Consider the following 13,467-nt stretch of genomic DNA (forward strand, 5'->3'; position numbering starts at 1 on the left):
ACACGTTTCGGGAGTGGGGTGGTCACAGAATCACGAGCGGGGACCCTGCGTGATCTTCCTGATCTTTGCGGACGACACAAAGGTTGGTGGAGTTGCGGATAATGATTAGGATTGTCAGAGGATACAGCAGGATATAGATCGGTTGGAGACTTGGGCGGAGAAATGGCAGATGGAGTTTAATCCGGACAAATGTGAGGTAATGCATTTTGGAAGGTCTAATGCAGGTGGGAGGTATACAGTAAATGGCAGAACCCTTAGGAGTATTGACAGGCAGAGAGATCTGGGCGTACAGGTCCACAGGTCACTGAAAGTGGCAACGCAGGTGAATAAGGTAGTCAAGAAGGCATTCGGCATGCTTGCCTTCATCAGTTGGGGCATAGAGTATAAAAATTGGCAAGTCATGTTGCAGCTGTACAGATCCTTAGTTAGGCCACACTTAGAATATTGCGTGCAATTCTGGTCGCCACACTACCAGGACGTGGAGGCTTTGGAGAGGGTACAGAGGAGGTTTACCAGGATGTTGCCTGGTCTGGAGGGCATTAGCTATGAGGAGAGGTTGGAAAAACTCGGGATTGTTTTCACTGGAACGACGGAGGTGGAGGGGCGACATGATAGAGGTTTTCAAAGTTATGAGCGGCATGGACAGAAGTGGAAGAGTCAGTTACTGGGGAACATAGGTTTAAGGTGCGAGGGGCAAAGTTTAGAGGGGATGTGCGAGGCAAGTTCTTTACACAGAGGGTGGTGAGTGCCTGGAACTTGCTGCCAGGGGAGGTGGTGGAAGCAGATACGATAGCGACGTTTAAGAGACATCTTGACAAATATATGAATAGGAAGGGAATAGAGGGATATGGGCCCCGGAAGTGCAGAAGGTGTTGGTTTCGGCAGGCATCAAGATCGGCGCAGGCTTGGAGGGCCGAATGGCCTGTTCCTGTGCTGTACAGTTCTTTGTTCTTTGTTTGTTCTTTGTTCCGACCCCTGCCCCCCAACAACAACTTGCATTTATATAATGCCATTAATATAGTATGTCCCAAGGTGCTTCACCGGAGCGATTCTCAAGTAAAATCTGACACTGAGCGACAAAAGGAGGTATTAGGACAGGTGACCAAAAGCTTGGTCAAAGAAGTAGGTTTTAAGGAGCACCTTAAAAGGTGGAGAGATTTGGGGAGGGAATTCCAGAGCTTGTGGCCTAGGCAGCTAAAGGCACGGCCACCAGTGGTGTAGCAATTAAAATGGAGGATGGGCAAGCGGCTGGAATTAGAAGAGTGCAGAGATCTCGGAGGGTTGTGGGGCTGGAGGAGGTTCCAGAGATAGGGAGGGGGGAGGGCGAGGCCAAAGAGGGATTTGAAAACAAGGATAAGAATTTTAAATTCGAGGCATTGCCAGACTGAGAACCAGTGAGGTCAGCGAGCACAGTGGGGTGATGAGGAAACAGGATTTGATGCAAGTTAGGATACAGAGTTTTGGATAAGCTGAAGTTTAGTCCAGGAGATTGGCGCTAATTGTTAAAACTTTAGTCTGACTGCAAATCTTGGTGATTGAGTTTGCCAAACCTCCCCCTAATGCCCTGTTTTGAAACACCTCATGGCAGGTTTCACCAACAGCTTACCTGACATGACCAGGGAAAGTAAATTCAATCTTCAAAATGACTCTTCAGTTCCCTCCTTGCTAGATTCCCAGCTGTCAGCTGATTTTTTTTTTTGCATTTCCTTGACAGAGCTTTAATTGTGAAATATGAAGTGCTACTAGAAGCCTTGTGAGAGAGAATTTGCAGTGATCTTCCTTAAATTATAAGACAGTGTAAACATAGAGGGTCTGAGCTGAAACCGCCGGTTAGCTGCTCTCCGCGTAGCTATGATATCAACATATGTACATACGAATTAGGAGCAGGAGTAGGCCACTCGGCCCCTCGAGCCTGCTCCGCCACTCAACATGATCATACCTGATCTGATTGTAACCTCGACTCCAGATTCCCACCTACCCTCAATAACCTTTCACCCCCTTGCTTATCAAGAACCTCTGCCTTAAAAATACTCAAAGACTCTGTTTCCACTGCCTGTTGAGGAAGAGAGTTCTAAAAATGACCCTGAGCGGTAAAATTTCTCCTCATCTCTGTCTTAAATGGGCACCCGCTTATGTTTAAACAGTGACCCCCTAGTTCTAGTTTCTCTCACAAGGGGAAACATCCTTTCCACATCCACCCTGTCAAGACCCTGCAGGATCTTGTATATTTCAGTCAAGTCGCCTCTTACTCTTCTAAACTCCAGCAGATACAAGCCTAGCCTGCCTAACCTTTCCTCATAAGACAACCCACCCATTCCAAGTATTCGTCTAGTAAACCTTCTCTGAACTGCTTCCAATGCATTTACATCCTTCCTTAAATAAGGAGTCCAGTGCTGAACACAGTACTACAGATGTGGTCTCACCAACGCCCTGTATCACTGAAGCATAACCTCCCTTTTGTATTCAACTCCCCTTGCGATAAATAATAACTTTCTATTAGCTTTCCTAATTGCTTACTGAACTTGCATACTAACCTTTTGCAATTCATGTATTAGGACACCCAGACTAGGACAAGGCTATGGGCCAAGTGCTGGAAAATGGGATTAGAATAGTTAGGTGCTTGATGGCCAGCACGGATATGGTGGGCTGAAGGGCCTGTTTCTGTGCTGTATAACTCTATGCCTCTGCGTCTCTGAGCTATGCAATCTCTCACCATTTAGATAACCTTTTTTATTCTTCCTACCTAAATGGACATTTTCACACTTCCACATTTAGCACACTGAGGATTATTTAGCAGATGTCCAATCTCAGAATCACATCTGATGTTGGACACTGTGTTTTGAATTTTGCTAGCACGGGCTGGTTGGGTCCAGCCTGTACCTTGACGGTTGTGAACAGTGGAAGGGGCATGTCAGTATGCTAAGAATTATGCTGACAATCAATTTAAAATTGTCAATAGAGCTTGCAGTGTAGTGCATTTGTGCATACTGGAAGCTACATATATTAATACACAGGGCCCTGTTCTTTGTAGACAGAAAGAACATGTACACACATTGCACCTGTTTCAGCTTAAACAAAATAAGTGGCAGCTATTCACTGGTTCATTGGTCAAGGCCTTGCCCTGAGGAATCAGTCAAGCTGCCTGGTTTAAATTTCAAACAAAGCTTGACAGTTAACTGTCAGTCATCATAAACTGGTCCATTTTCCATGGCAAGGTCTCTACCAATCAGAGTTCACTTGCCAACCAATCAGCACTCTCTTCTCATACAGTATAATGTTGTTGCTTTCCCTTATGTTGGTATTCTTGGGATTGTCCTGATGAGTGCAAGACGAAATACTTCGACAAATTGTCTCTATTTTCAGCAGAACTCCAATAAATTGGTTAAACGTAATTTCCCTTTCACAAAGCCATGTTGACTCTGCCTGATTACCTTGAATTTTTCTAAGTGTGCTGCTATAACATCTTTAATAATAACTTCTAACATTTTCCCTATGACAGATGTTAAACTACCTGGCCTGCAGTTTCCTGCTTTCTGTCTCCCTTTTTGAATAAAGGAATTACGTTTGCTATTTTCCAATCTAATGGAACCTTCCCAGAATCTAGGGAATTTTGGAAAATTAAAATCAATGCATTAACTATCTCACTAGCCACTTCTTTTAAAACCCTAGGATGAAGTCCATCAGGACCCAGGGACTTGTCAGCCCGCAGCTCTAACAATTTGTTCAGTACCATATCCTTGGTGATTGTAATTTTCTTGAGTTCCTCCCTTTCTTCCATTTCCTGATTTACAGCTATTTCTGGGATGTTACTTGTATCCTCTACAGTGAAGACCGATGCAAAATACCTGTTCAATTCATCTGCCATCTCCTTATTTTCCCTTATTAATTCCCCAGACTCACTTTCTATAGGACCGACACTCACTTTGTTAACACTTTTTAAAATATCTATAGAAACCCTTACTATCTTTTTCTATTTCTAGCTAGCTTTCTCTCGGACTCTAACTTTCCCTCCTTATTAATCTTTTAGTCATTCATTTCTGTTTTTTTATATTCTGTCCAATCTTCTGACCTGTCACCCATCTTTGAACATAGGAGCAGGAGTAGGCCATTCGACCCATCGAGCCTGCTCCACCATTCAATACAATCATGGCTGATCGTCCACTTCAATGCCCTTTTCCCCACACTTATCCCCATATCCCTTTTATTTCATTTGTATTTAGAAATCTGTCAATCTCTGCTTTAAACATACTCAATGACTCAGCTTCCACAGCCCTCTGGGGTAGAGAATTCCAAAGATTCACAACCCACTGAGTAAAGAAATTTCTCCTCATCTCCGTCCTAAGTGGCTTCCCACTTATTTTGAAATTGTGTCCCCTGGTTCTAGACCTCCCAGCCAGGGGAAACATCTTACCTACATCTACCGTATCTATCCCTTTGTGCAATTTTATGATTTTTCTTTAATTTTGATACTGTCTTTAATTTTTTAGTTAACCACGGATGGTGGGTCCTCCCCTTGAAATTTTTCTTTCTCATTGGAATGTATCTATTCACTTCACTTTAGCGAGCTCTGCTTTCATGCCCTTATAATTGCCCTTATTTAAGTTTAGAATACTAGTCTTTGAGCCACTCTTCTCTCCTTCAAACTGAATGTAAAATTCAAATCATATTATGATTGCTGCTGCCTAGAGGCGACTCTGCTATGAGGTCATTAATTAATCCTATCTGGTTGCACAGTACCAGGTTTAATTTAACCTGCTCTCTGGTTGGCTCCAGAACGTGCTGTTCTAAGAAACTATCCTGAAAACATTCTATGAACTCCTCATCTAGGCTATCTTTACCTATCTGATTTTTCCAGGCTATATGTAGATTAACCACCCCCCCCCCCACCCCCATGACTATTGCCATATCTTTCTGACAAGCTCCCATTATTTCTTCCTTTATACCCTGTCCTATCATTTGGTTATTGTTAGGGGGCCTGTACACCACTCCCAGGAGTGACTTCTTGCCTTTATCATTTATCATCTCTACCCAAAGCGCTTCTACATCCTTGGGACATTCCTCTCTATTGCGCTAATAACATCATTAATTAACAGAGCCACCCTCCACCTTTTCCAAGCTTTCTGTCCTTCCTAATTGTCTGTTTTGTTTCGAATGCTACGTGCATTCAGCTACAGAGCCTTCAGTTTTGTCCCATTATTATTTTTGGAACCTCTAGCCTTATCTGCTGATTTACTATTAGATTTGTATTCTGTCCCTTCCTGTCACTGTCTGTTTATCTTTTCCCATATTAATACCTTTCTCTTTTGCTTTGTCTCTACTTTTTGATTTACCACATCTTCGCAAATTTGATCCCTTGCCCCCACTATTCAGTTTAAAACCCTCTCTACTTCCCTAGTTATGCGGCTCGTTACAACACTGGTCCCAGCATGGTTCAGGTGAAGACCGTCCCAATGGTACAGCCCCCACTTTCCCCAGTACTGGTGCCAGTGCCCCACGAACCGAAACCTACTTCTACCACACCAGTCTATGAGCCACACATTAATTTCTCTAATCTTATTTGCCCTATGCCAATTTGCACATGTCTCAGGTAATAATCCAGAGATTATTACCTTTGAGGTTCTGCTTAATTTGGTGCCTAGATCCTCCTACTGACTATGCAGAACCTCTTTCCTTGTCCTGCCTATGTCATTGGTCCTACATGGACCACGGCAACTGGATCCTCTCCCTCCTACTGTCAGTTCCTCTCCAGCCCTGAGCAGATATTCTGAATCCTGGTACCGGGCAAGCAACACAGCCGTCTGGACTCGGGCTCTTTGCTGCAGAGAACAGAGTCAATCCCCCTAACTATACTGTCCCCTACTGCCACTACTTTCCTTTTTGCTCCTCCAGCTTGAACTGATTCCTGTACCAAGGTGCCATGGCCAGTCTGCTCATCCACCCAGTAGACCTCGTTCTCATCCACACAGGTTGCAAGCACCTCAAACCTGACTGACAATTGCAAAGTCAGAGGCTCCTCCACTCCTGTCTGCTTGGCCCCTTTACCTGCCTCACTCATGGTCACACCCTCCTGCCCCTGACTGCTGACCAAAAAAGACGTCCTTATTCTAAGAGGTCTGACTGTCTTCTGGAACAAAGTGCCCAGGTATCTCTCCCCCTCCCTGATGTTTCGCAGTGTCTGCAGTTCGGCTTCCAGATTAATAATCCTGATCTGGAATTCCTCTCGCTGCTTACACTTACTGCAGACGTGTTTGGCCTGGCTCGCCTTGGTGTCCAGGAGATCCCACATTCCACAGCTGCAAGCCAACATCTGTCCTTCCATTGTTACTTATATTATTTAGTTAATTTATTGCTTTCTTAATTAATTTAGAATAATTCCAATGTCTACCACAATTTACTGTGCTTATTAAATGCTAGTATCACCTGCAACTAAGAGTTATCCATTGCTTAATTACATAGGTACGTGTTTTAGGCATTTATTTTAAAGTTTTAGTTCTTTTTATTTATAGATCTTCCCTAAGGATATTGCTCTAGGGACATGGGTTTGAATCCCACCACGGTAGAAGGTGGAATTTGAATTCAATTAATAAATCTGGAATGAAAAAGCTGGTCTAACGGTGACCATGAAACTATTGTCAATTGTTGTAAAAACCTATCTGGTTCACTAAAGTCCTTTAGGGAAGGAAATCTGCTGTCCTTACCTAGTCTGGCCTACATGTGACTCCAAACCCACAGCAATGTGGTTAACTCTTAAATGCCCTCTGAAATGGCCTTGCAAGCCACTCAGTTCAAGGGCAATTAGGGATGGGCAATAAATGCTGGCCTAGCCGGTGATGCCCACATCCCACAAACGAATAAATAACAACGCTGTCATTTACACAAAGCATTTACCGGTCAATCAACTTACTAATTACTAAACTTTACTAATATTAATAAAAGCTTACAATTATTGATAATTTTTTACCTGAGTTTTGAAAGATACATGAACAAAATACTCACCAGCCAATCAACTCATGACTTTACTGTGATGTCACACCTTGAGTTCTCATGCTGTTTTTAAACTTTCTGTCTCTCTCTGTCTGTCTCTCTCTTTCTCTCTCTCTCTTGCTCTGTCTGTCCCCCTCTGTCTCTCTCTCTCTCTCCCCCTCTGTCTCTCTCTCTCTGTCTCTCTCTTTCTCTCCCTCTGTCTCTCTCTCCCTCTGTCTCTCTCTCCCTCTGTCTCTCTTTCCCTCTGTCTGTGTCTCTCTCTGTGTCTCTCTCTGTCTGTGTCTCTCTCTCCCTCTGTCTCTCTCTCTCTCTGTGTCTGTCTCTCTCCCTCTCTCTCTGCCTGTCTCTCTCCCTTTGTCTCTCTCTCCCCTCCCCAATGTGCTCTGCTGGGCATGGGGGTTACAAAAAAATCCAGTTGGGGGTTGCAGTGGCTCCAAGATGGTGGGTCTGTCCACTGGACATTGGAACTAGGGGATGCCAACTCTCAGAATTGTCCAAGAATTTTGATGTTAATCCCCCAGGGAAATTCTCTGACCAAAAGCTCAGGAGAAAAATCATAAAAGGCATTAACAACTTCCATTAATATAGCATTTCGGGTGGAATGTTAGCCTTTTAAACAGAACCACATAAGGAAATATTGGGATAGGTGATCAAAAGCTTGGTTAAAGAGATAGGTTTTAAGGAATGCCTTAAAGGAAAAGGGAGAGGTGGAGAGGTTTATGGAAGGAATTCCAGAGCTGAAGACCCAGATAGCCATGCCCCAGTGAGAGTCAGCACCTTCAGGAGAGGAGGGGACCCGTACCCCGGTGAGAGTCAGCACCCTCAGGAGAGGAGGGGACCCGTACCCCAGTGAGAGTCAGCACCCTCAGGAGAGGAGGGGGACCCGTACCCCAGTGAGAGTCAGCACCCTCAGGAGAGGAGGGGACCCGTACCCCAGTGAAAGTCAGCACCCTCAGGAGAGGAGGGGACCCATACCCCAGAGTGTCAGCACCTTCAGGAGAGTAGGGGGAGAAATTTGGGAGCAAAAAATATTTCAAAATAAAACTTAACAAATGCGCCCCTAAAATTGTTTGCAAAAATTGACCTGAAACTTTGCCACTAGGATCTAACAGTAACAACTGACTCCAGTTATTAAAGGAAACAAAACAAAGTCTGACCGAGTCAGATTAAGGTTGTGGGTGCGGGGAGAGAGATGTTGCCCTGACTGGAATGTTGGAGAGATCTTGCGTGTCAAAATAATCCTCATTTCCCTGAGCAGGTCTTTGTTGTAGTTTAGATTTGCTCCTCCCACATTATGGTCACATTCCGTTTATTCAGCCTGGTTACTGGAAATAATCAGATGCCACAGCTCATCCAAAACACTGCTGTCCATGTCCTAATTCATGCCAAGTCCTTTTCACCCATCATCCACTGTGCTCACTGACCTACTTTGGATCTTGTTTTGGCAACACCTTGATTTTGAATTTCTCATCCTTGTTTTCAAATCCCTCCATGACCTCGCCCCTCCTATCTCTGTAACCTCCTCCAACCCTCCGAGATATCTGCACTGCTCTAGTTCCGGCTCCTTGGGCGTCTCCGATTTTAATTGATCCACCATTGGCGGCCATGCCTTCAGCTCCCTGGGCCCTAAACTTTGGAATTGTCTCCCTAAACCTCCCTGCAACTTCACCTCTTTCTCTCCTCTGACGATGCTCCTTAAAACCTACCTGTTTAACCAAGCTTTTGGTCATCTGCTTTAATATGTGGCTCGGTGTCAAATTTGGTTTAAATTACACTCCTGTGAAGTGCCTTGAGGCGTTTTACTAGGTTAGAGGTGCTATATAGATGCAAATTGTTGTTAGGCAGTGACAGAAATGACACTCAGTGAGCAAACTTTAGATAGAATCACTTCCTTGTATACCTCACGTTCCTGTTCCCTGCTTCTCCCAGCCCTGCCCACTGCTGTGGCTGCTCTGCAAAAAAAATCTCTCACCCCAAAGTCATTTAAAATGGCACTTTCAAATTCCCAACTATCTCTAGCTTTTAGTCCTTCATTCACTGTGATGTTTCTGCAACTTCCCATCTGCTCAGTCACACCCTCACCTTTGATGCTTTCATGCCCATTAAATCCCTTTCTCTTACCTGGTTAATCCCCCCGATGCAGCCAACATCTCTACTCCCTTACCCTTGCATTTACAATGAAGAAACAGGCCATTGGGCTCCACAAGTTTATGCTGTACATGAGCCTCCTCCCATCACTCGTCATTCGACCCCATTAACATGTCTTACTATTCCTTTCTCCCACATGCTTTATGCTCTTCACCTTAACATAAATAAGTGTGAGGTATTACATTCTGGTAAGAGAAATAAGGAGGTCACGTATTACTTGGAAAATATGTGTCTAAATGGGTAAAGCAGCAAAGGAATCTAGGAATACAAACACATAAATTATTAAAAGTAGTGACAGGTAAATAAGGCCATAACAAAATCAAACCAAGCATTAGGGTTTATTTTCTAGAGGGATAGAATGGGAAAGCAGAGAAGTTATGACCAACTTGCATAGAACCTTGGTTAAAACACATTGGAGCACTGTAAACATTTCTGGTCTCCCTATAATGAAAAGGATATAGAGGCATCAGAGAAGGTGCAAAGATAATACCAGAATGGAGAGGTTATACATATCAGGGAAGGGCTAACTGGCTGGGTCTCTTTTCTCTAAAAGAGAAGGTTGAGGGGTGACCTAATAGAGGTCTTTAAAATTCTGGAAAATTTTGATAGAACAGACAGGAAAAATCTTTCCTTTGTGGGGAGCCCAGAACTAGGGGCCATGAATATAAGACAGTCACTAAAAAATCCAATCGGGAATTAGGAAGAAACCTCTTTACTCGACAGTGCTGAGAATGTGGAACGCACTACCACATGGAATAGTTGAGGTGAATAGTATGGATACATTTAAGGGAAAGCTGGATAAACACTTGAGGGAGAAAGGAATATAAGGATTTGTTGATAGGGTGAGATGAAGAGAGGTGGGAGGAGGCTCGTGTGGAGCTTAAAGACCAGCATGGACTAGTCGGGCCGAATGGTCTGTTTTTGTGTTGTAAATTCTACGTGGTTCTACATAATTGTGGTAGTGAGTTCCACATTATAACTACTCTCTGGCTAAAGACTTTCTCCTGGATTCCATAATTGGTTTATTGGAAACTTTTTGGCCCTCTAATTTTGGTCTCTTGACTGAATACAGACACTGTTCACACTGGATACAGACACTCTGGCACACACTACCTGAAGGGGTGGTAGAGGCAGGAACCCGCACACCATTTAAGAAGTATTTAGATGAGCACTTGAAATGCCATAGCATACAAGGCTACGGGCCAAGTGCTGGAAAATGGGATTAGAATAAATAGGTGCTTGATGGTCGGCACAGACACGATGGGCCGAAGGGCCTGTTTCTGTGCTGTATAACTCTATGATTCTAAGTGGAAACATCATCTCTACGTCTACCCCATTGAACCCTTACATAATCTTAAAGATCTTTATCAGGTCACCCTCACCCTCTCTGCTGCAGGGCTTTCAGGGACAGATGCAAGTCGAATCCCCTGGGAGATCACAGACATGGAGCTGAGGATGTCACAGAAACAATCACACGCACAACACGGATTATGATTACAAATACTATGCAGTGGATTGTTGCTATGCAGCAGGGATAGTGTGCTGAACCAATGAAAAGAGGGAATGTCTTTACGAGAACCGTTTTGGCTGAACAACATCCTTTGTGAACAAACACAAGGCATCATCACATCACTTACACACAATGTCATCCTGACAATATCAGATAAAGCTTCTCTCATTATCCTTGTCTGGAAATTTCTCAGGGGGAAGAGGACGTTTACACAGAGACCTTTATTGTCAGTAAAAGATGAACACAACCTAGCAATGGGCTGTTTGAACCAACCTGATTGGATGCAAGCCTCCAGTTCCTCAGTGTGTCTATCCCTCCATCTCCCAGTCCTCCAGTCTGTCTATCCATCTCCAATCCCTGTGTGTCTATATGTCAGTGATGGCTCAGTGGATAGCACTCTCAGAGTCAGAGGGTTGGGGGTTCAAGCTCCAATCAACAGACTTGAGCACAAAGTCCAGGCTGACACTACACTGAGGCAGTACTGAGGGAACCCTGCACTGTCGGAGATGCCGTCTTTCAGGCGAGACATTAAACAAAAACCCCGTCTGCCCTTTCTGGTGGATGTAATAGATCCCATGGTACTATTTGCAGAAGATTAACAGAGTTCACCCCAGTGTCCTGGCCAATATTTATCCTCAATGTACATCACTGAAACAGATGATCTGGACATTATCACATTGCTTTTTGTGGGAGCTTGCTGTGTGCAAATTGGTTACCGGATTTCCTATATTACAACAAGGACTAACTCATTGATGATTTAGGCACATTTATTAAAAGAAATTCTCTTCACCTAGCTGTGTTATTTAAATGTTCTTCACTATTCTGTCACGGTAGAATTATTGTACAAACCTGTTAATATTATTTCATATAATTCCAATGTAAAGATTCAGGCGCCATGGCTGAATTCACAGGTAATCAGGATCCAGTGTATGGGAGCATGTTGCTCATCTCACCACTGCTTCTGGGATTTACCTATCAATTGGTTGAAAAAAGAACCATCTAAAGGCGAGCAACTTGCATTTACATAGCCCCTTTAATATAGCAAAACACCCAAGGTGCTTGGCCAAAGAAGTAGGTTTTAAGAAGTATATTAAAGGAGAAAGAGAGAAGTGAAGAGGTTTAGGGAGAGAGCTTAGGGCCCAGGCAGCTGAAGGCACGGCTGACGATGTCGGAATGATTAAAATGAAGGATGCTGAATCTGTCGGAACTGGAGGAGCACAGAGATCGCGAAGGCTAGCAGGAGGTTACAGAAATAAGGAGGTGAGGCCATGGAGGGATTTGAAAACAAGGATGAGGATTTTAAACAAAAGCCAAATACTGCAGATGCTGGAAATCTGAAATAAAAATAGAAAATGCTGGAAATACTCAGCAGGTCTGGCAGAATCTGTGGAGAGAGAAGTAGAGTTAACATTTCAGTTCAGAACACAGGGTTAGGATACGTCACTGTAGATTAGGGTAGGTCGGGTAGGACAGCAGAATAGGAATAACAATAACAACTTATATTTATGTAGCACCTTCAACATAAAAATGTCCCAAGGTGCTTCACATAAGCATTATAAAGCAAAGTATGACACAAAAGGAGATATTAGGTCTGATGACCAAAAGCTTGGTCACAGAGGTAGGTTTTAAGGAGTGTCTTAAAGGAGGAAAGCAAGATGGAGAGATTTAGGGAGGGAATTCCAGAGCACAGGGCCAAATGAAGGTGGGGCCACCAATGGTGGAACGATTAAAATCAGGGATGCACAAGAATTAGAGGAGCACAGATATCTCCGAAAGTTGTAGGGCTGGATGAGATTACAGCGATAGGGAGGGAGCGAGGCCATGGGGGAATTTGAAACAAGGATGAGAATATTAAAATCAAGACATTGCTTGACTGGGAGCCAAAGTAGGCCAGAGAGCACAGGTATGGTGGGGGAACAGGACTTGGTGGTAGTTAAGACACGGGCAGCAGAGTTTTGGATGACCTCAGGTTTATGAAGAATAAAATGTGGGAGACCAGCCAGGTCTCAAAATGCAAATAGGAACAACAGAAGTAACAAAATGGAAGAGTTGTTCCCATTAAAATAATGGCTAGTAGAAGTATTTCATTTCATGGGGTTAATATCCCAGTAATAAATCTAACTGGGACATCAGTGTTTGTTTCAGTGTCAGAAGCATGAGGTAACAACAAACAAATAGCAGTCAGTCCAGAGGAGGCTGAAACTTGTCTCAACACTCTGGCAGTCTAAAGGTTAATGGAAGAAGCAGCATAGATGTTTAGGGCACATTAAAGGACACTGCACTGTGATCAAAACAAAATGTTTGGCAAAGTTTTTGTTTATAAGAGAGAATGCGATGTTTAAATCACATTGAAATGCAAAGTTGCGTAACTAGGGTGCGTTTCCGTTGAGAAAAATGTTATTTTTGAAATTGCTCCAGATGCTTTGCCATTTGGTTTTGTTGTTTCAGTTTGTGATTTTTCTTTCTTGATGTGGCTGATTGTTACTGGGATACTGTCCCAAGACCTCTGACTACCCAAATTTCATAAAATGTACAGCACAGAAACGGGCCATTCGGCCCAGCTGGTACTATATATATTAAGCTCCACACGAGCCTCCTCCCACCCCCTCCTCTGCATCTCACCCTATCAACATATCCTTCTATTCCTTTCCCCCTCATGTGTTTACCCAGCTTTCCCTTAAATACATCTATACTATTCACCACAACCACTCCTTGTGGCAGTAAGTTGCACATTCCAACCACACTCTGGGTAAAGACATTTCTCCTGAATTCTTTATTGGATTTATATTTATGGCCCTGAGTTTTGGGTTCTCCCACAAATGGAA

This window comes from Heterodontus francisci, chromosome 19 (genome assembly GCF_036365525.1).
Source record: "Heterodontus francisci isolate sHetFra1 chromosome 19, sHetFra1.hap1, whole genome shotgun sequence".
Lineage (NCBI taxonomy): Eukaryota > Metazoa > Chordata > Chondrichthyes > Heterodontiformes > Heterodontidae > Heterodontus > Heterodontus francisci.